The 8,342-nt window shown below is 38.2% G+C and overlaps 1 non-coding gene across 1 annotated transcript; it reads left to right on the plus strand.

Moving 5' to 3' along the window:
• Positions 1-7,860: 7,860 nt before the first annotated feature.
• On the plus strand, positions 7,861-8,001 carry LOC134382905 (U4 spliceosomal RNA). The gene has a single exon (XR_010024150.1). It is a non-coding gene; the product is annotated as a U4 spliceosomal RNA (small nuclear RNA).
• Positions 8,002-8,342: the final 341 nt, after the last annotated feature.

Below are 8,342 nucleotides of genomic sequence, written 5' to 3' on the forward strand. Positions count from 1 at the left end.
TGAATCTGGCCCTCACATCATGGGCACAAGGGGTGACAATCAGCTTTGTATTTCATGAATATTCATAACCAATAAAAAAAAAAGTACATTTCAGCATTTTCCACAATTACTGGGGTCAAGGCACAGCCACAGCATGGGAAGTTGGGCAGTTTTCCCTCTGTATTGCTTCCTCTGTGAATAAATCCGAACCATTTTTTTATGTAAAAAAAATGGAAAAAAAGAAAATATATGTCCATAAAGAAACTTATACATGAGCATTTTTAGCAGCATTATTCTTAATAGCCAAAAAGTGAAACAATGCAAATGTCCACCAGTAGATTAATGGATAAATACAATAGGATATTATCTGGCCATAAAAAAGGAATGAAGTACTGATATATGCTACAACTTGGATGAATTTCAAAAACACTATGCTAAGGGAAAGAAGCCAGGCACAAAAGGTCAATTGTATAATTCCCTTGATATGATATAACTAGAATAGGTAAATCCATAGAGACAGAAAACAGATTAGAAATTACCAGGGGTTAGGAGGAGGAAAGAATAGGGAGTGATTAATTAATGCATATAGGGTGTTTCCATGGGGTCATGAAAAGGTTTTGAAGTTAGAGAGAGCTAATAGCTGCACAACATTGTGAATACATCAAATACTACTATATTGTACACTTTTAAATGGTTATTTATATGTTATATCAATTTCACCTCAATTTAAAAATACACAAAAATGCAAATAAAAAGAGCCAATGTAATTCATTAAATTAATAGAAAATTAATTAATTAATAACCCTGATCTTATACATAAAAAATGCTAAGAATTAAAAAAACAACTAGAACTAGTAAATTCAGCAACCGTGCAGATACAAAATTAATACATGAAAACAGATTGTACTTCTATATATTTTCAATGAATATCCAAAAGTGAAATTAAGAAAACAATTCCACTCACAGTAACATTAAAAAGAATAAAATGCTTTGGAATAAATTTGACAAAAGAAGTGCAACACTTGTATATTGAAAACTACAAAACATTGCTGAAGGACATTACAAAAGACCTAAATAAATGGAAGGATATTCTCTGTTCCCATGTTCCTGGATCAACACTTGTATATTGAAAACTACAAAACATTGCTCAAGGACATTACAAAAGACCTAAATAAATGGAAGGATATTCTCTGTTCCCATGTTCCTGGATCAAAAGACTTCATATTGTTAAGTTGGTAATACTCCTCAAATTGATCTACAAATTCAATACAATCCCTATCAAAATTCCTGCAGTCTCTTTTGTATTAATTGACACATTGATCCTAAAATTCACATGGAAGTGCAAGGGAACCCAGAAGGGCCAAAACTACCTTGAAAAAAAACAAAGTTGGAAGACTGACAATTCCAGACATCAAATCTTATACAAAGCTACAGTAACTAAGGAAGTGTATGGTACTGGCATGAGGACAGATATATAGACCGATGGAACACAATTGAGAGTTTAAAAATATACCTTTACATGTATGGTCAAAATGGACCAAACACCTAAATGTAAGCACTAAAACTATAAAACTCTTAGAAGACATAGGTAGAAATTTTTATAATCTTAGATTAGGCAATGGTTTCTTAGATATGACACCAAAAGCATACGTGACAAAAGAAAAAACAGATAAATCAGATTTCATCAAAATAAAAAAAATTGTGCTTCAAAGGACACCAAAAGAAAGTGAAAAGACAACTCACAGAACGTGAGAAAACATCTGCAAATCATATATCAGAAAAGGAACTTGCATCCAGAACATATAAAGAAATCTTACAACTCAACAAAAAGTTGCACAACTCAAAAAGTGGTCAGAGAATTGGAATACAAATTAATCTCTCCAAAGAATATATACAATTGGCCAATAAGCACATGAAAAGATGCCTAAAATCATTAGTCATGAAGGAAACACAAATCTAAACCCCAATGAGATACCACTTTACACCCACTAGGATGGCTATAATCAAGATGACAGACAGTAAGAAGTGATAGTGAGAATGTGAAGGAATTAAAACCCTCACACATTGCTGGTGGGATTGTAAAATTATTCACCTGTTTGGAATAACCGTTTGGCAGTCCCTCAAAAGGTTAAAACACAAAGTTACTACATGTCCCATCAATTCCACTCCTAGGTATATACACAAGAGAATTAAAAACATGTCCACACAAAACTTGTACACAAATGTTCACAGCAGTATTATTCAAAATAACCAAAACATGAAAACAATCCAAATGCCCATCAACCAATGAATGGATAAACAAATGGTAGTATATCTATATAAAGAAATATTGTGTGGCCATAAAAAGAAATGAAGTACTGATACATGTTATGACATGAACGAACTCTGAAAACATTTTGTCAAATTCATTAAGTGAAAGAAGCCAAACACAAAAGACCACATATTATATGATTCCATTTACATGAAATACCCAGAACTGACAAATCCATAGAAACAGAGAGCAGATTTGTAGTTGCCCAGGACTAGGGGTAGAAGGAATGGAAAGCAACCATTAATGGGTATGGGGGTCTGGTGGGAGAAGTAATGAAAATGCTGTGAAATTAGGTAGTCATGATGGTTGCACAACTCTGTGAATATACTAATAGCCAGTGCATTGCTTAATTTAACAGTATAAATTTTATAGTGTATGGATTTATCTCAATAAAACTGCTATATCTAAAAACGATTAAAACACTTGAATAGGCACTTCACAGAACAGTACATCTAAAAGGTCAATATATGAAAAGATGTTCAACTTCATTATTCATCAGGGTTATGTGGTACTACTACTGAGATACTACTACACATCCACCAGAATGGCTAAAATGAAAAGGACAGAAAATACTGTGTGTTTATGAAGATACAGAGCAGGGATAAGCATACTAGGACCCATCACCTATTTTGTAAATGAAGTTTTATTGGAACACAGCTATGCTCATTCACTTATGTATTATCTATGACTTTCATTCTACAACAGCAGAGCTGCGTATCTGCTACAAGTCCATATGGCCTGTAAAGCCTAAAATATTTACTATCTGGCTCCCAACCCTTGATTAGAGCAACCAGAACTCTCATACACTGCTACTGGGATTATAAACTGGTACAACCAATCTAGAAAACTATCTGGCAGTATCTACTATAACTGAACATTTCTATGTGCTATGTATCCCTCTGTATTAGTTTCTAGTGGCTTCTGTAAGAAATTGCCATAGCCTTGGTGGCTTAAAACAAGAGAAATAGTTACTTACAGTTCTCATGACCAGAAGTCTGAAACCAAGGTATCAGTCAGACACATCACATTCCTTCCATAGGCTCTTCAAAACAGTTCATTTCTTGCCTCTTCCAACTTCTGACAGCTGTCAGCATTCCTTGATTTGTGTTATATATCACTCCATCTTCACATAACCTTCTCCTTTATGTGTGTCTAATCTCCGTCTAGCTTTCTTATAAGAACACTTGTGATGGCATTTAGGGCCCACCTGGATAACCCAGGATAATCTCATCCCCAAATCCTTTATTTAATTACATTTGATAAGACCTTTTTTCCAAATAAGGTAACATTCCCAGGTTCCTGGATGAGGACATGAACATATGTCTTTGGGAGCCATTATCAGCCTATCCAACAATTCCACTCCTAATTGTATGGAGTCACCAAAAGACACAAAACACATTGAGCTGTCAGATTGTTATTGATGTACTTTCTCCTGTGTATATGTTATAGTTCAATAAAAAGAAAAAAAAATTACGGTCTTCCTTGCACATTATTAGTTAACATCTAAAATTTTTCATTGTAAATGTAAATAGTTGGAAAGGATGTAATTTTCAGCATAATTTCAAAAGATTTTTCAAGCAAAAATGTTATATTACTCCTTCAAATCTACCCAATGGAATCTGATACCCACCCACCATCATCCATTTTAAAAATATAACAAGCTCTTCGGAAATTCATATCATTTTTATTTCTCCTGTAACTTGCTTTTTCATTCCACTTCCCCTACTGCATTTAATCTGAATGTATTATACTTTTATGCTTGAAGATCTATCATAATTCTCTGAAATAAAAGTATGATAAATTTGATATTTTACCTTATTGTGACCATAAGGCTCAGAATATTTTTAAAATTTCTTCTGAATCAAGTTGCCATTGCAATGATTATTAGTATCCAATTGAGCAAAACAGCAAAAACATAATGAAATTTATATCAATACTGAACATAAAATTTTTACTGGCAATGTATCTCTTAATGAGATGAATTTGGCTTTTATTTACAAATCTATGTACTTTTTGATGGTAGTATTAGTCAGTGTACAAAAATCAATCCCTTTCTTATTTTATTTTTAAATATAAGCACTGAGAAAGGTTGTTTACATAGATAAGTAGATAGAAAAAGTAACCATTTTGTCACAACATCACATAATTCTTTGCTCTCCTCCAGAATTATATGCCAAATATCCCATAGTGATATATTATTAAAAATATTATCTATCAGTGAACAACTACATTATGTCCTTCTTCAATTTTGTTGAAAGAAGGAAATCACCTAAACTGGAAAAAATTCATGGCTCAATGATTTGGATCATTCATTTTCTCAAGACCAGTATCAATTTTCTTCCTGCACACCACAGTAAGATGAGAAGTACTCAAAGGAAACCAATTCTGCTGAACTACAGTTATGAAAATAGTTTTCAACACTGGTGACATAGTATTAAGTACATTTCAATGTTAATGCATTAAATAAAAGATCAGGCTGCAGGTCAACTAACTCATAATTTCACAGCAGTGGGTAAAAACATTTCTAAATGCCACAATGTAAATGACAATATCTGTATTTCTACCGTGACCAAGGTACAGGCACTGTTAACACTACTATAATTTCTATTGGTAACACAGTCACAGGCACTGCTAATACTGCTGTGGTTTGTGATTGCTTTCACAATTGATGAAGATGCTAAAATTTGTTTAAATATTAGACAAAACAAAAGATGTGATTTTTCTTTCGCCCCTAGCTCACGGACCACCATAATTCTAGGGTTAAGATCCGGTTTAATGGAAGGACGGAGGGAATGATGGAGATGAGAAGAAGCCCGGGGAGTGAGAAAAAGCGAGAAGGGGGAGAAGGGGAAATGGACAGGTAGGAAGAATGGAATGAGGGCAAGCAAGTAACAAATATATCTCAATCTCTGGGCTCAGCCTAAACAAAAAAGCTTGGCGATTCATTGCCAGTGCTCGAGGGATTTCTACGGTGATTTTACGTTCACGTTTTATAGCGACTAGGCTCTTCAGTGGAGTCCTACCTACTCATCTCCTGCTCAGTTCCATAAAGGTCACCCGGGTGCAGGAACTGCAAGTCCAAATACAACCGGTTCTGTATTTTCCGCGCTCTTCCCGATCTGATACCTTCACAGCCGCACCCCGACCCTTGTACTTTCAGTCCCCACCTTCTTAATTAGCAGGGAGTCCACATTTTCTCAGGAAACCCCCCTCCCTCTTAGTCCCTCTAGGAGTCCTCAAAGGGGGAGGGGACGCTCACCTATCTCAGCTGCCACCTGCTGCTCCCCGGCCCTCAGCCCAGGGCCCCTCGGGGTCGGGCGTCGGCGGCTCCGCGCTGCCCTCAGCCTCATGTCCATCGTCCCCGGGGCGCTCTGGCCGGCGAAGATAATCCCCTCTGGGCCCTTCTCTTCTGGAAGTAGAGTTTTCTCGCCCCTCCGACATCAGTCCCGGGTGTTCTGTTTTATCCTCGGCCGTCTGGCCCGTGGCTGCCCCCTCAGGCCGCCCTTCGCTCGGGCATTCCTCCTGTGAGAGGCTCCCGGTGGAGGCCACCGTCCTTCCGCAGCTCGAGTCCCGGGTTCGAGGCTGTTCAAGTCACGGCAGTCAGGGCAGAGGCGGAACACGTGTTGGGGGGTCACTGCACCGTCCATGACCTTTGAGGAAGCTCCGAACTTTCCGAGACCCTGGAGAAGTTCCCGAAGGCGAACGTCCGGGTGCTGTGAGGAGGCTCCGCGACGTCTGGGCTGAAGGAGCCGCGTTCCCAGGGCTCGCGGACGCCCCCTAGGGGCGGTGTGGCCGTACCTCCGACCTCACAGTCGCAGCCCCTCAGGAGATCCAAACAGAAAACCACATCACTCCCTTCTCAATCCCCAGTGTGAAGTTTCTAAAAACTCCCGGAGCCGGAGAATATCCCGTTAATGAATCGTAAATCTTCTGTTCGTTTATACGACAAATGTATTCCCAGTGCTTACAATGTGGTGGACGTTGGCGATATAATGATGGACAATATGATCACATTCTCTGAAATCACAGAACCCAAATTGTTGACAAGGAGGTAGATAAACAAACTAGCAATTATAATGATAAGTTACATTTCAGGAGAACAAGAACCTATGGGAACATAGAGCAGGGGCATCTGACTCAGGCTTGAGGAATCATAGAGAGCTTCTTGGAGAAACGTGGACGTTGAGACCCGAAGGATGAGGAGGGAAGGGTTGTCTAAGCCAAATTCCAGGCAGAGGCCATAGCATGCAGCAAATGCCCAAACACAAGGGAAAGCCTGGCTCGTGGGAGAAACTGAAAGAAATTCAATATGGCTGAATGCTGGGGCAGTGCAAGGAGGTAGCCTATGTGGGTTCAAAGCTTAGCTCTGCCACTTATTACTATTGAGAAGCAGCGTGATGAAAGCAAAAGTCCGGAAATGGCAGCTGATGAAGGACTTTCATAAGCCATGTTAAGGGGTTTGTACTTTATCTTAGGAGCACCAGAGAGCCATTGGGAGGTCTTAAGCAGGAAATCGACATAATCAGATTTATGTTTTATAAAGATTGCTCTCTGCACTGTTAAAAAAAAAAAAAAAAAAAAGGAGGAGAGAAACAGAACAAGACAGGAGTCAGGGGAAATAGGCTTGAAGAAGCCAAGGCCACCATGAGTGAACCAATGAAATCTCTTATAGATACCTTTTCTTTTCCACTGATAAAATAGTGAAGGCAGTTAATGTCAACATTCACTTACATGAATAATAGTGATATGTCCAAATAATTTCAATTTATCATCCCTTGCTTACTAAAAATCTTTCAGTTTAGACATGATGCTCAGAACTTTGTTTTGCTTGGTTACAGATAATCTGCAAACTGAGAAGATGTCCATGTTGGCTCCTCCATCCAAATATGTCTTTCTAATTTTATTACGCAGGGTTGTCATTGGTTCCCATATTCTTAGTCCTACAGGTTCACAGAGACAGACTTGCTTGAATACTCAATACAGCAAGGCCTTGGGCATGCTATAATTAGTCTGTTTTGCCTAGCTCAACAGGTATTTATTTCTCAATCCTCTCACGAAAATATAGGTTATAGGTCTTGTTTCAGCCCATGATAAATAAACTTATGCCAAGGCACATGCCCTCAATTCGTCTTACACCGGCCCAGTTCCCTGCCTCCTAAGAGACCAAAAAACAAGTCCTTGTTTTACTTCCTCTTAGCTTCCTTTGCCTCTCCCGAGACTGTATCACAAAAAGTTCAAATCTTGTTCTGCCACGTTTTACCTCCTGTTTTATTCCTGTCCTCCTCCCTAAATTATCTCTTCCTCATTATCCCCAAAAGGTATAAGTCAAGATCAGATTCTCAAACATGGAGGCAAATTCCTATTTACTAGAATTTCTTATAGGGGAAGAGATATAGTACGTAATTATCCAAGTAATTAATCTATTGCCTGTTCTCCAGACCCTGGGCAACTCATTACTGCTGAGGTTCAAATTCTGGCTCTTCCACTTGCTGTGTAACCTTGGGCAAGTTATACTTAGCCTCTTTGAGCTTTAGTTTCCCCATCTGTAAGGTGGAGATAATAATATTCCTAGCTTTGCACAGTAGCAGCATCATAGCCAATGAGGTTTATCCATGGTGCAGTTATTGCTAATTGAACACTTTTCCCAATACCCTGCCATGATGATTTGAAATATAGTCAGCACTGGCAATTTTTGACAGTCTCTGTGGAAACTGAAAAAAAATACTAATAATAGTCCTAAGTCATAGTGTTGCTGTAAGAGTTAAATGAGTTGATACATGTAACACACTGAACAGAGTTAGTAAGAACTCAGTATGTGTTAGCACTACATGCTAGACACTGGGAATATAGGAATGAGTGAGATAGAAAAGGTCCTTGCTCTCCTGGACTTTACATCCTTATAGGGGAAGAAGATAATAAACGTAAGTAAATGAAGAAAATTACAGATCGTGATAATACTATAAAGAGGATGATGGAGTAGGGATGGAGACCTTAAATAAAATGGTCATGGAAGGAAGAAAGATGAAAAGGAATCAATGATGCAATGAGCTGG

This window comes from Cynocephalus volans, chromosome 7 (assembly GCF_027409185.1).
Source record: "Cynocephalus volans isolate mCynVol1 chromosome 7, mCynVol1.pri, whole genome shotgun sequence".
Taxonomy (NCBI): Eukaryota; Metazoa; Chordata; class Mammalia; order Dermoptera; family Cynocephalidae; genus Cynocephalus; species Cynocephalus volans.